Raw genomic sequence first — 16577 nt, 5'->3', positions numbered from 1 at the left:
GACCCCCTCTGTGGGGGAGAGACCCCTCTATGGGGCAGAGGCCCCTCTATAGGACTAAGACCCCCCTCAGTGGGGCAGAGAACCCTCCTCTGTGGGGCTGGGACCCCCTTCAGTGGGGCAGAGACCCCCCTCGATGTGGGGCTGGGACTCCCCTCAGTGGGGCAGAGACCCCTCTGTGGGGCAGAGGCCGCTCTATAGGGTAAGACCCCCTTCAGTGGGGCAGAGACCCCCCTCAGTGGGGCTGGGACCTCTCAGTGGGGCAGAGACCCCTCTGTGGGGCAGAGACCCCCTCGATGTGGGGCTCTGTGGGGTGTCAGTGTGGTCTGTGGGGTCAGTGGGGGCCCATAGGATCTATGGGGCGGCTTTGGGGTCTGTGGGATATCTGTGGGGTCAGTGGGTGCCCATAGGATCTATGGGGCAGCCCTGGCATCTATGGGGTGCCTATGGGGTCTGTGGGATGTCTGTGGGGTCAGTGGGGGCCCATAGGATCTATGGGGCGGCTTTGGGTTCTGTGGGACATCTGTAGGGTCGGTGGGTGCCCATAGGATCTATGGGGTGGCTTTGGGGTCTGTGGGATATCTGTGGGGTCAGTGGGTACCCATAGGATCTATGGGGCGGCTATGGGGTCTCTGGGATGTCTGTGGGGTCAGTGGGTGCCCGTAGGATCTATGGGGTGTCTATGGGGTCTGTGGGATGTCTGTGGGGTCAGTGGGTGCCCATAGGATCTATGGGGTGTCTATGGGGTCTGTGGGATGTCTGTGGGGTCAGTGGGTGCCCATAGGATCTATGGGGTGACTTTGGGGTCTGTGGGATGTCTGTGGGGTCAGTGGGGGCCCATAGGATCTATGGGGTGGCTTTGGGGTCTGTGGGATGTCTGTGGGGTCGGTGGGTGCCCATAGGATCTATGGGGCAGCCCTGGCATCTATGGGGTGCCTATGGGGTCTGTGGGATGTCTGTGGGGTCAGTGGGGGCCCATAGGATCTATGGGGCGGCTATGGGGTCTGTGGGATATCTGTGGGGTCAGTGGGTACCCATAGGATCTATGGGGCGGCTATGGGGTCTGAGGGATATCTGTGGGGTCTGTGGGACATCTGTAGGGTCAGTGGGTACCCATAGGATCTATGGGGTGTCTATGGGGTCTCTGGGATGTCTGTGGGGTCAGTGGGTACCCATAGGATCTATGGGGCGGCTATGGGGTCTGAGGGATATCTGTGGGGTCTGTGGGATGTCTGTGGGGTCAGTGGGTGCCCATAGGATCTATGGGGTGTCTATGGGGTCTCTGGGATGTTTGTGGGGTCAGTGGGTGCCCATAGGATCTATGGGGCGGCTATGGGGTCTGAGGGATATCTGTGGGGTCTGTGGGACGTCTGTGGGGTCAGTGGGTGCCCATAGGATCTATGGGGTGTCTATGGGGTCTCTGGGATGTTTGTGGGGTCAGTGGGTGCCCATAGGATCTATGGGGCGGCTATGGGGTCTGAGGGATATCTGTGGGGTCTGTGGGACATCTGTAGGGTCAGTGGGTACCCATAGGATCTATGGGGCGGCTTTGGGGTCTGTGGGATATCTGTGGGGTCAGTGGGTGCCCATAGGATCTATGGGGTGTCTATGGGGTCTCTGGGATGTCTGTGGGGTCAGTGGGTGCCTGTAGGATCTATGAGGTGTCTATGGGGTCTCTGGGATGTCTGTGGGGTCAGTGGGTGCCCGTAGGATCTATGGGGTGTCTATGGGGTCTCTGGGATGTCTGTGGGGTCAGTGGGTGCCCATAGGATCTATGGGGTGGCTGTGGGGTCTGTGGGATATCTGTGGGGTCAGTGGGTGCCCATAGGATCTATGGGGGCCTATGGGACCTATGGGGTGGCCATGAGGTCAGTGGGTGCCCATAGGATCTATGGGGTGACTTTGGGGTCTGTGGGATGTCTGTGGGGTCAGTGGGTGCCCATAGGATCTATGGGGTGACTTTGGGGTCTGTGGGATGTCTGTGGGGTCAGTGGGTGCCCATAGGATCTATGGGGTGACTTTGGGGTCTGTGGGATGTCTGTGGGGTCAGTGGGTGCCCGTAGGATCTATGGGGCAGCCCTGGCATCTATGGGGTGCCTATGGGGTCTGTGGGATGTCTGTGGGTTCAGTGGGGGCCCATAGGATCTATGGGGCAGCCCTGGCATCTATGGGGTGCCTATGGGGTCTGTGGGGTCAGTGGGGGCCCGTAAGATCTATGGGGCAGCTTTGGGGTCTGTGGGACATCTGTAGGGTCTGTGGGTGCCCATAGGATCTATGGGGCGGCTGTGGGGTCTGTGGGATATCTGTGGGGTCTGTGGGATGTCTGTGGGGTCAGTGGGTGCCTGTAGGATCTATGGGGTGTCTATGGGGTCTCTGGGATGTCTGTGGGGTCAGTGGGTGCCCATAGGATCTATGGGGGCCTATGGGACCTATGGGGTGGCCATGAGGTCAGTGGGTGCCCATAGGATCTATGGGGTGTCTATGGGGTCTCTGGGATGTCTGTGGGGTCAGTGGGTACCCATAGGATCTATGGGGCAGCCATGGCATCTATGGGGTGCCTATGGGGTCTGTGGGATGTCTGTGGGGTCAGTGGGTGCCGTAGGATCTATGGGGTGTCTATGGGGTCTTTGGGATATCTGTGGGGTCAGTGGGTGCCCATAGGATCTATGGGGCGGCTGTGGGGTCTGAGGGATATCTGTGGGGTCTGTGGGATGTCTGTGGGGTCAGTGGGTGCCCATAGGATCTATGGGGCGGCTGTGGGGTCTGAGGGATATCTGTGGGGTCTGTGGGACATCTGTAGGGTCAGTGGGTACCCATAGGATCTATGGGGTGTCTATGGGGTCTCTGGGATGTCTGTGGGGTCAGTGGGTACCCATAGGATCTATGGGGCGGCTATGGGGTCTGAGGGATATCTGTGGGGTCTGTGGGATGTCTGTGGGGTCAGTGGGTGCCCATAGGATCTATGGGGTGTCTATGGGGTCTCTGGGATGTCTGTGGGGTCAGTGGGTGCCCATAGGATCTATGGGGCGGCTGTGGGGTCTGTGGGATGTCAGTGGGTGCCCATAGGATCTATGGGGCAGCCCTGGCATCTATGGGGTGCCTATGGGGTCTGTGGGATGTCTGTGGGGTCAGTGGGGACCCATAGGATCTATGGGGCAGCCCTGGCATCTATGGGGCGGCCATGGGGTCAGTGGGGCATCTGTGGGGCTGAGAGAGTGCCCATAAGGGTCCATGGGGTGAATGTGGGGCTTTAATGGGGCACTTATGGGGATCTGTGGGTCGCGGCGTCTTCTCAGGTTGCGTCAGCCCGGGGCGCTCCGTGTGGGGCAGCAATAAATTATGGGGGTCCTGGGGGGCGTGGGGGGGTCCTGGGGGGCAGAAGAGCATTTTGTGGGGTGGGGGGGGGAGGGATGGAGGGGGACTTGGGGGGCAGCTGTGGGGCAGGAAGGGTTGGGGGGTGGAGAGGGACTTCGGGGGCAGGAAGGGTTGGGGGTTGGAGGGGGACTTGGGGGGCAGCTGTGGGGCGGGAAGGGTTGGGGGTTGGAGGGGGACTTGGGGGGCAGCTGTGGGGCAGGAAGGGTTGGGGGTTGGAGGGGGACTTGGGGGGCAGCTGTGGGGCAGGAAGGGTTGGGGGTTGGAGGGGGACTTGGGGGGCAGGAAGGGTTGGGGGGTGGAGAGGGACTTGGGGGGCAGGAAGGGTTGGGGGGTGGAGGGGGACTTGGGGGGCAGATGAGGGGCAGGAAGGGTTGGGGGGTGGAGGGGGACTTGGGGGGCAGCTGTGGGGCAGGAAGGGTTGGGGGTTGGAGGGGGACTTGGGGGGCAGGAAAGGTTGGGGTTGGAGGGGGACTTGGGGGGCAGATGTGGGGCAGGAAGGGTTGGGGGGTGGAGGGGGACTTGGGGGGCAGATGTGGGGCAGGAAGGGTTGGGGGTTGGAGGGGGACTTGGGGGGCAGCTGTGGGGCAGGAAGGGTTGGGGGTTGGAGGGGGACTTGGGGCACTTATGGGGTATTTATGGGGTACTTATGGGGCAGATAGGGGCACTTATGGGGTATATATGGGGCCCTTATGGGGCAGATAGGGGCACTTACGGGGTATATATGGGGTACTTATGGGGCTGAGGGGCAGTTATGGGGTACTTATGGGGCACTTATTGGGCAGATAGCGGCACTTATGGGGCAGATAGGGGCACTTATGGGGCAGAGGGGCACTTATGGGGTATTTATGGGGCACTTATGGGGCAGAAGGGCACTTATGGGGCAGAAGGACACTTACGGGGCAGATAGGGGCACTTATGGGGCAGAGGAGCACTTCTGGGGTATATATGGAGCACTTATGTGGTATTTATGGGGCACTTATGGGGCAGAAGAACACTTATGGGGCAGATAGGGGCACTTATGGGGTATTTATGGGGCAGAGGGGTACTTATGGGGTATTTATGGGGCAGAGGGGTACTTATGGGGTATTTATGGTGCACTTATGGGGCAGAAGGACACTTAAGGGGTATTTATGGGGCAGAGGGGCACTTATGGGGCAGATAGGGGCACTTATGGGGCAGAGGAGCACTTATGGGGTACTTATGGGGCAGTTATGGGGTACTTATGGGGCACTTATGGGGCAGAAGGACACTTAAGGGGTATTTATGGGGCAGAGGGGCACTTATGGGGCAGATAGGGGCACTTATGGGGCAGAGGAGCACTTATGGGGTACTTATGGGGCAGTTATGGGGTACTTATGGGGCACTTATGGGGCAGAAGGACACTTATGGGGTATTTATGGGGCAGAGGGGCACTTATGGGGCAGTTATGGGGTACTTATGGAGCAGAAGGACACTTATGGGTTATTTATGGGGCAGAGGGGCACTTATGGGGCACTTATGTGGCAGAGCGGCAGTTATGGGGTACTTAAGGGGCAGTTATGGGGTATTTATGGGGCAGAGGGGCACTTATGGGGTCTTTATGGGGCAGAGGGGCACTTCTGGAGTACTTAAGGGGCAGTTATGGGGTATTTATGGGGCAGAGGGGCACTTACGGGGTATTTATGGGGCAGAGGGGCACTTATGGGGTACTTAAGGGGCAGTTATGGGGTATTTATGGGGCAGAGGGGCACTTCTGGGGTATTTATGGGGCACTTATGGGGCATTTATGGGGCAGAGGGGCACTTATGGGGTACTTATGGGGCAGTTATGGGGTACTTATGGGGCACTTATGGGGCAGAAGGACACTTATGGGTTATTTATGGGGCAGAGGGGCACTTATGGGGCACTTATGTGGCAGAGGGGCACTTATGGGTACTTAAGGGGCAGTTATGGGGTATTTATGGGGCACTTATGGGGCATTTATGGGGTATTTATGGTGCACTTATGGGGCAGAAGGACACTTATGGGGTATTTATGGGGCACTTATGGGGCAGAAGGACACTTAAGGGGTATTTATGGGGCAGAGGGGCACTTATGGGGTACTTAAGGGGCAGTTATGGGGTATTTATGGGGCAGAGGGGCACTTCTGGGGTACTTATGGGGCACTTATGGGGTACTTAAGGGGCAGTTATGGGGTATTTATGGGGCAGAGGGGCACTTATGGGGTGCTTATGGGGCAGTTATGGGGTACTTACGGGGCACTTATGGGGCAGAAGGACACTTATGGGGTATTTATGGGGCAGAGGGGCACTTATGGGGCACTTATGTGGCAGAGGGGCAGTTATGGGGTACTTAAGGGGCAGTTATGGGGTATTTATGGGGCAGAGGGGCACTTATGGGGTACTTATGGGGCAGTTATGGGGTACTTAAGGGGCAGTTATGGGGTATTTATGGGGCAGAGGGGCACTTATGGGGTATTTATGGGGCAGAGGGGCACTTATGGGGTGCTTATGGGGCAGTTATGGGGTACTTACGGGGCACTTATGGGGCAGAAGGACACTTATGGGGTATTTATGGGGCAGAGGGGCACTTATGGGGCACTTATGTGGCAGAGGGGCAGTTATGGGGTACTTAAGGGGCAGTTATGGGGTATTTATGGGGCAGAGGGGCACTTATGGGGTATTTATGGGGCAGAGGGGCACTTCTGGAGTATTTAAGGGGCAGTTATGGGGTATTTATGGGGCAGAGGGGCACTTACGGGGTACTTAAGGGGCAGTTATGGGGTATTTATGGGGCAGAGGGGCACTTATGGGGCACTTATGTGGCAGAGGGGCACTTATGGGGTACTTAAGGGGCAGTTATGGGGTATTTATGGGGCAGAGGGGCACATATGGGGTATTTATGGGGCAGAGGGGCACTTATGAGGTACTTAAGGGGCACTTCTGGGGTATTTATGGGGCAGAGGGGCACTTCTGGGGTACTTAAGGGGCAGTTATGGGGTATTTATGGGGCAGAGGGGCACTTATGGGGCACTTATGGGGTACTTATGGGGCAGTTATGGGGTACTTATGGGGCACTTATGGGGCAGAAGGACACTTATGGGTTATTTATGGGGCAGAGGGGCACTTATGGGGCACTTATGTGGCAGAGGGGCACTTATGGGGTACTTAAGGGGCAGTTATGGGGTATTTATGGGGCAGAGGGGCACTTATGGGGTATTTATGGTGCACTTATGGGGCAGAAGGACACTTATGGGGTATTTATGGGGCACTTATGGGGCAGAAGGACACTTATGGGGTACTTATGGGGCAGAGGGGCACTTATGGGGTACTTAAGGGGCAGTTATGGGGTATTTATGGGGCAGAGGGGCACTTATGGGGCACTTATGTGGCAGAGGGGCACTTATGGGGTACTTAAGGGGCACTTATGGTGCACTTATGGGGCAGATAGGGGCACTTATGGGGCACTTATGGGGCAGAGGAGCACTTCTGGGGTATACATGGAGCACTTATGGGGTATTTATGGGGCACTTATGGGGCAGAGGGGCACTTATGGGGTATTTATAGGGCACTTATGGGGCAGAAGAACACTTATGGGGCAGATAGGGTCACTTCTGGGGTATTTATGGGGCAGAGGGGCACTTATGGGGTATTTATGGTGCACTTATGGGGCAGAAGGACACTTATGGGGTATTTATGGGGCACTTATGGGGCAGAAGGACACTTAAGGGGTATTTATGGGGCAGAGGGGCACTTATGGAGCAGATAGGGGCACTTATGGGGCAGAGGGGCACTTATGGGGTACTTATGGGGCAGTTATGGGGTACTTATGGGGCAGAGTCCATACACGTTCTCGTAGTCGGGGGCCGTCGGCGTCGCTGTCGCGGTCGCTGCCTGTGGGGATTTATGGGGTCATTTGGGGACCTATGGGGACTTATAGGGACAATATGGCACATATAGGGACATATGGGGACATATAGGGGATTTATGGGGTCATTTGGGGACCTATGGGGACTTATAGGGACAATATGGGGACATATGGGGACATATAGGGGATTTATGGGGTCATTTGGGGGCATAGGGGGACTTATAGGGACAATATGGGGACATATAGGGGATTTATGGGGTCATTTGGGGACAATATGGGGACATATAGGGGATTTATGGAGTCATATGGGGACAACATGGGGACATATAGGGACAATATGGAGACATATGGGGACATATAGGGGATTTATGGGGTCATTTGGGGGCCTATGGGGACTTATAGGGACAATATGGGGACATATGGGGACATATAGGGGATTTATGGGGTCATTTGGGGACCTACGGGGACTTATAGGGACAATAGGGGGACATATGGGGACATATAGGGGATTTATGGGGTCATATGGGGACAATAGGGGACATATAGGGGATTTATGGGGTCATTTGGGGACCTATGGGGACTTATAGGGACAATATGGGGACATATAGGGGATTTATGGGGTCATTTGGGGACAACATGGGGACAATAGGGGGACATATAGGGGATTTATGGGATGTATAGGGACATATGGGGACATATAGGGGATTTATGGGGTCATATGGGGACAATAGGGGACATATAGGGGATTTATGGGGTCATTTGGGGACCTACGGGGACTTATAGGGACAATATGGGGACATATGGGGACAATATGGGGACATATAGGGGATTAATGGGGTCATATGGGGACAATATGGGGACTTATAGGGACCATATGGGGACATATGGGGACAACATGGGGACATATAGGGGATTTATGGGGTCATTTGGGGACAATAGGGGACATATAGGGACAATATGGGTCATAAAGGGACATATGGGGGCATATAGGGACAATATGGCACATATAGGGACATATGGGGACAATATGGATCATATGGAGACATATGGGGACATATAGGGACAATATGGGTCATAATGGGACATATGGGGGCATATAGGAACAATAGGGGACATATAGGGACATATGGGGTCATATAGGGTCATATGGGGACAATAGGGGACATATAGGGACATATGGGGACATATAGGGACATATGGGGTCATATAGGGACAATATGGCACATATAGGGACATATGGGGTCATATAGGGTCATATGGGGACAATAGGGGACATATAGGGACATATGGGGACATATAGGAACAATATGGGTCATATAGGGACAATATGGCACATATAGGGACATATGGGGTCATATAGGGACAATATGGCACATATAGGGACATATAGGGAAATATGGGGTCATATAGGGACAATATGGCACATATAGGGACATATAGGGACATATGGGGTCATATAGGGACAATATGGCACATATAGGGACATATAGGGAAATATGGGGACATATAGGAACAATATGGGTCATATAGGGACAATATGGCACATATAGGGACATATAGGGACATATGGGAACATATAGGAACAATATGGCACATATAGGGACATATAGGGTCATATAGGGTCATATGGGGACAATAGGGGACATATAGGGACATATGGGGACATATAGGAACAATATGGGTCATATAGGGACAATATGGCACATATAGGGACATATGGGGTCATATAGGGTCATATGGGGACAATAGGGGACATATAGGGACATATGGGGACATATAGGGACATATGGGGTCATATAGGGACAATATGGCACATATAGGGACATATGGGGTCATATAGGGTCATATGGGGACAATAGGGGACATATAGGGACATATGGGGACATATAGGAACAATATGGGTCATATAGGGACAATATGGCACATATAGGGACATATGGGGTCATATAGGGACAATATGGCACATATAGGGACATATAGGGACATATGGGGTCATATAGGGACAATATGGCACATATAGGGACATATAGGGACATATGGGAACATATAGGAACAATATGGCACATATAGGGACATATGGGGTCATATAGGGTCATATGGGGACAATAGGGGACATATAGGGACATATGGGGACATATAGGAACAATATGGGTCATATAGGGACAATATGGCACATATAGGGACATATGGGGTCATATAGGGATAATATGGCACATATAGGGACATATAGGGACATATGGGGACATATAGGAACAATATGGCACATATAGGGACATATGGGGTCATATAGGGTCATATGGGGACAATAGGGGACATATAGGGACATATGGGGACATATAGGGACATATGGGGTCATATAGGGACAATATGGCACATATAGGGACAATAGGGGGCATATAGGGTTATATAGGGATATATGGGGACATATAAGGTCAATATGGGACATATGGGGACATATAGGGTCATATTGGGACAATAGGGTACTTATAGGGACATATGGGGACATATAGGAACAATATGGGGTCATATAGGGACATATGGGGACATATAGGGACATATGGGGGCATATAGGGACATATGGGGACAATATGGCACATATAGGGACATATAGGGTCATATGGGGACAATAGGGGGACATATAGGGACATATGGGGTCATATAGGGACACATGGGGACATATAGGGACATATGGGGACAGTATGGGAGCCGTGGGGTATTATGGGATGTGTGGGGCCGCACCGTAGCGGGATGCAGGGCTGGGCGTCACCGTGGGGACGTTGATGTACTCCAGGCTGTCACCTGTGGGGCAGAGGCACTTGTGGGGCAGGAGCACTTGTGGGGCAGGAGCACTTGTGGGGCGGGGGCACTTGTGGGGCAGGAGCACTTGTGGGGCGGGGGCACTTGTGGGGCAGGAGCACTTGTGGGGGGGGGGCACTTATGGGGACAGTATGGGGCACTTATGGGGCAGGGACACAGCACTATGGGGCGGGGGCACTTATGGGGCAGGAGCACTTATGGGGCAGGGACACATCACTATGGGGCAGGAGCACTTGTGGGGCAGGAGCACTTGTGGGGCAGGGACACCACTATGGGGCGGGGGCACTTATGGGGCAGGGACACATCACTATGGGGCAGGGTCACTTATGGGGCAGGAGCACTTGTGGGGCAGGAGCACTTATGGGGCAGGGACACTTATGGGGCAGGAGCACTTGTGGGGCAGGGGCACTTGTGGGGCGGGGGCACTTATGGGGCAGGAGCACTTAGGGGGCAGGGGCACTTATGGGTCAGGAGCACTTATGGGGCAGGAGCACTTATGGGGCTGGGGCATTTATGGGGCGGGGACACTTATGGGGCAGGGACACATCACTATGGGGTGGGGGCACATATGGGGCAGGAGCACTTATGGGGCGGGGGCACTTATGGAGCAGAAGCACTTGTGGGGCAGGAGCACTTATGGGGCAGGAGCACTTAGGGGGCAGGGGCACTTATGGGGCAGGAGCACTTATGGGGCGGGGGCACTTATGGGGCAGGGACACATCACTATGGGGCAGGAGCACTTATGGGGCGGGGGCACTTATGGGGCAGGAACTCACCCAGGGAGTGGCGGGAGACATCGGGGACGTTCTCATATTGCTCGGGGGGGGTGGCTGTGGGGCAATCAGTGGGGTCAGTGGGATCTATGGGGTCAGTGGGGTGTATGGGGTCAATCAATGGGGTCAGTGGGGCAATCAGTGGGGTCAGTGGGATCTATGGGTTCAATCAATGGGGTCAGTGGGGTGTATGGGGTCAGTCAATGGGGTCAGTGGGGCAATCAGTGGGGTCAGTGGGGTGTATGGGGTCAATCAGTGGGGTCAGTGGGATCTGTGGGGTCAGTGGGGCAATCAGTGGGGCCTATGGGGTCAGTGGGGCAATCAGTGGGGTCAGTGGGATCTATGGGGTCAGTCAGTGGGGTCAGTGGGGTGTATGGGGTTAATCAGGGGGGTTAGTGGGTTTTATGGGGTCAGTCAAGGGGGTCCGTGGGATCTATGGGGTCAGTCAATGGGGTGAGTGGGGCAATCAGTGGGGTGTATGGGGTCAGTGGGGTCTATGGGGCCAATCAATGGGGTCAGTGGGGCGTATGGGGTCAATCAGTGGGGTCAGTCAGTGGGGTCAGTGGGATCTATGGGGTCAGTGGGGTGTATGGGGTCAGTCAGTGGGGTCAGTGGGATCTGTGGGGTCAGTGGGGCAATCAGTGGGGTCAGTGGGATCTATGGGGTCAGTGGGGTGTATGGGGTCAGTCAATGGGGTCAGTGGGGTGTATGGGGTCAGTCAGTGGGGTCAGTGGGGTGTACGGGGTCAATCAATGTGGTCAGTGGGGCGTATGGGGTGAGTGGGGTGTATGGGGTCAGTCAATTGCCCCAGTCAATGGGGTCAGTGGGTTTTATGGGGTCAGTCAATGGGGTCAGTGGGGCGTATGGGGTCAGTCAATGGGGTCAGTGGAATCTATGGGTTCAGTGGGATCTATGGGGTCGATCAATGGGGTCTGTGGGGTGTACGGGGTCAATCAATGGGGTCAGTCAGTGGGTCAGTGGGGCGTATGGGGTCAATCAATGGGGTCAGTCAGTGGGGTCAGTGGGATCTATGGGTTCAATCAATGGGGTCAGTGGGATCTGTGGGGTCTATGGGGTCAGTCAATGGGATCAGTGGGGTGTATGGGGTTGATCAATGGGGTCAGTGGGGCAATCAGTGGGGTGTATGGGGTGTATGGGGTCAGTCAATGGGGTCTGTGGGATCTATGGGGTGAGTGGGGTGTATGGGGTCAGTCAATTGCCCCAGTCAATGGGGTCAGTGGGTTTTATGGGGTCAGTCAATGGGGTCAGTGGGGCGTATGGGGTCGATCAATGGGGTCAGTGGGATCTGTGGGGTCAGTGGGGCAATCAGTGGGGTCAGTGGGATCTATGGGGTCAGTGGGGTCTATGGGGTCAGTCAATGGGGTCAGTGGGGTGTACGGGGTCAATCAATGGGGTCAGTGGGATCTGTGGGGTCAGTGGGGCGTATGGGGTCAGTCAATGGGGTCAGTGGGGTGTATGGGGTCAGTCAGTGGGGTCAGTGGGGTGTATGGGGTCAATCAATGGGGTCAATCAGTGGGGTCAGTGGGGTGTATGGGGTCAGTCAATGGGGTCAGTGGGGTGTATGGGGTCGATCAGTGGGGTCAGTGGGGCGCATGGGGTCGATCAATGGGGTCAGTGGGATCTATGGGGTCAGTGGGGTGTATGGGGTCAGTGGGGTCGATGGGGTCAGTCAATGGGGTCAGTGGGGTGTATGGGGTCAGTCAGTGGGGTCAGTGGGATCTATGGGGTCAGTGGGTTTTATGGGGTCAATCAGTGGGGTCAGTGGGGTGTACGGGGTCAATCAATGGGGTCAGTCAGTGCGGTCAGTGTGATCTATGGGGTCAGTGGGGTGTATGGGGTCAATCAATGGGGTCAGTCAGTGGGGTCAGTGGGATCTATGGGGTCAGTGGGATCTATGGGGTCAGTCAATGGGGTCAGTGGGGTGTATGGGGTCAATCAGTGGGGTCAGTGGGATCTATGGGGTCAGTGGGGCAATCAGTGGGGTCAGTGGGGTGTATGGGGTCAGTCAGTGGGGTCAGTGGGGCAATCAGTGGGGTGTATGGGGTCAGTGGGGTCTATGGGGCCAATCAATGGGGTCAGTGGGTTTTATGGGGTCAATCAGTGGGGTCAGTGGGATCTATGGGGTCAGTCAGTGGGGTCAGTGGGATCTATGGGGTGAGTGGGGTGTATGGGGTCAGTCAATTGCCCCAGTCAATGGGGTCAGTGGGTTGTATGGGGTCGATCAATGGGGTCAGTGGGATCTATGGGGTGAGTGGGGTGTATGGGGTCAGTGGGGTGTATGGGGTCAATCAATGGGGTCAGTGGGGTGTACGGGGTCAATCAATGGGATCAGTGGGGCGTATGGGGTCGATCAATGGGGTGAGTGGGGCAATCAGTGGGGCGCATGGGGTGTGTTGGCGCACCGTGTGCTGCGGTGTCGGCCGTGGCGCTGCCGTTGCTGCGCTGCGCCGCGTCCTCAGCGTCCGGGAGAACCTTCCTGGGGGGGGGGGGGGGGGGGAGAGCTGTGATACAACACAACTACACAACTACACAACTACACAACAACTGCACAACTGCACAACACAACTACACATCTACACAACAACTGCACAACAACTACACAATGACAACAACACAACAACTGCACAACACAACTACACAACAACACAACAACAACTGTACAACTGCACAACAACACAACACAACAACTGCACAACTGCAGAATGACACAACACAACAACACAACAACACAACTACACAACAACACAACAACAACTGTACAACTGCACAACAACACAACACAACAACTGCACAACAACTGCAGAATGACACAACACAACAACTACACAACACAACAACACAACAACACAACAACTACACAACTACACAACTACACATCTACACAACAACTGCACAACAACACTACAACTGCACAGCACAACTACACAACAACTACTGAATGACACAACACAACAACAACACAACTACACAACAACACTACAACACAACTACACAACTACACAACAACCACACAATGACACAACACAACAACTACACAACTACACAACTACACATCTACACAGCAACTGCACAACTACACAACTACACAACAACTGCACAACACAACTACACAACAACTACACAATGACACAACACAACAACTACACAACAACACAACAACTACACAACACAACACAACAACTACACAACAACTACAGAATGACACAACTACACAACACAACAACACAACAACTGCACAACAACACAACAACACAACAACTACAGAATGACACAACACAACTACACAACTGCAGAATGACACAACAACTACACAACACAACAACTGCACAACAACACAACAACTGCACAACAACACTACAACTGCACAACAACACTACAACTGCACAACACAACTACACAACAACTACACAACATCAGCACAATGGAACTACACAACTACACAACTACACAACAACCACACAATGACACAACAACACAACAACTACACAGCACAACTACACAACACAACAACTACACAACAAATACAGAACCACACAATGACACAACTACACAATGACACAACTACACAACTACACAACACAACAACTACAGAACTACACAACAACTGCACAACAACACTACAACTGCACAACAACACTACAACACAACTACACAACTGCACAACATCAGCACAATGGAACTACACAACAACACAACTACACAACAACTACACAATGACACAACTACACAACTACACAACTACACAACTACACAACTACATATCTACACAACAACTACACTACAACACAACTACACAACAACTACACAACAACTACATAACGACACAACGCCACAACTACACAACAACTACACAACAACTACATAACGACACAACGCCACAACTACACAACAACTACACAACACAACAACTGCACAACAACACAACAACTACACAACAACACAACAACTGCACAACAACACAACAACTACACAACAACACAACAACTGCACAACAACACTACAACTGCACAACAACACAACTGCACAACAACACTACAACTGCACAACAACACTACAACTGCACAACAACACAACTGCACAACAACACTACAACTGCACAACAACACAACTGCACAACAACACTACAACTGCACAACAACACAACAACTACACAACAACACAACAACTGCACAACAACACAACTGCACAACAACACAATAACAACACAACTACACAACTACACATCTACACAACTACACAACTACACAACAACTGCACAACAACACAACTACACAACAACACAACTGCACAACTGCACAACAACACTACAACTGCACAACAACACAACAACTGCACAACAACACTACAACACAACTACACAACAACACAGCAACAGCACAATGCCACAACACCACAACTACACAGTGGCACAACACAACAACTACACAACACAACAACTACACTACACAACAACTACACAACACAACAACTACACAACAACTACACAACAACACAACTACACAACAACTACACAACACAACACAACAACTACACAACAACTACACAACAACACAACAACTACACAACACAACACAACAACTACACAACAACTACACAACAACACAACAACTACACAACACAACACAACAACTACACAACAACTACAGAATGACACAACTACACAACACAACAACACAACAACTGCACAACAACACAACAACACAACAACTACAGAATGACACAACACAACTACACAACTGCAGAATGACACAACACAACAACTACACAACACAACAACTGCACAACACAACAACTACACAACAACACAGCAGCACTACAACACAACTACACAACAACTGCACAACATCAGCACAATGGAACTACACAACACAACTACACAACAACTACACAACATCAGCACAATGGAACTACACAACTACACAACTACACAACAACTACACAACACAACAACTGCACAACAACTACAGAATGACACAACACAACTACACAACACAACAACTACACAATACAGAACCACATAATGACACAACTACACAACTACACAATGACACAACTACACAACACAACAACAACTGTACAACTGCACAACAACACAACACAACAACTACACAACGACTACACAACGACTACACAACAACTACAGAATGACACAACTACACAACAACACAACTACTACACAACAACTACACAACAACACAACACAACAACTACAGAATGACACAACACAACAACGACACAACACAACAACGACACAACACAACAACTACACAACTACACATCTACACAACAACTGCACAACAACACAACAACTGCACAACAACACTACAACTACACAACAACACTACAACTGCACAACAACACAACAACTGCACAACAACACTACAACTGCACAACACATCTACACAACAACTACACAACACAACACAACAACTGCACAACAACTGCACAACAACACAACAACACAACAACTGCACAACAACACAACTGCACAACAACACTACAACTGCACAACACAACTACACAACAACTACACAACTACACAACACAATAACAACACAACTACACTACAACACTACAACACAACTACACAACAACTACACAACACAACAACTGTACAACACAACAACAACACAACTACACAACAACACTACAACACAACTACACAACAACACAGCAACAGCACAATGACACAACACCACAACTACACAGTGACACAACACAACAACTACACAACACAACAACTACACA

This window comes from Gallus gallus, assembly GCF_016699485.2.
Source record: "Gallus gallus isolate bGalGal1 chromosome 36 unlocalized genomic scaffold, bGalGal1.mat.broiler.GRCg7b 36_unloc6, whole genome shotgun sequence".
Classification (NCBI taxonomy): domain Eukaryota; kingdom Metazoa; phylum Chordata; class Aves; order Galliformes; family Phasianidae; genus Gallus; species Gallus gallus.
The sequence above is the reverse complement of the archived record's forward strand: the minus strand, read 5'-3'. Positions refer to the sequence as shown.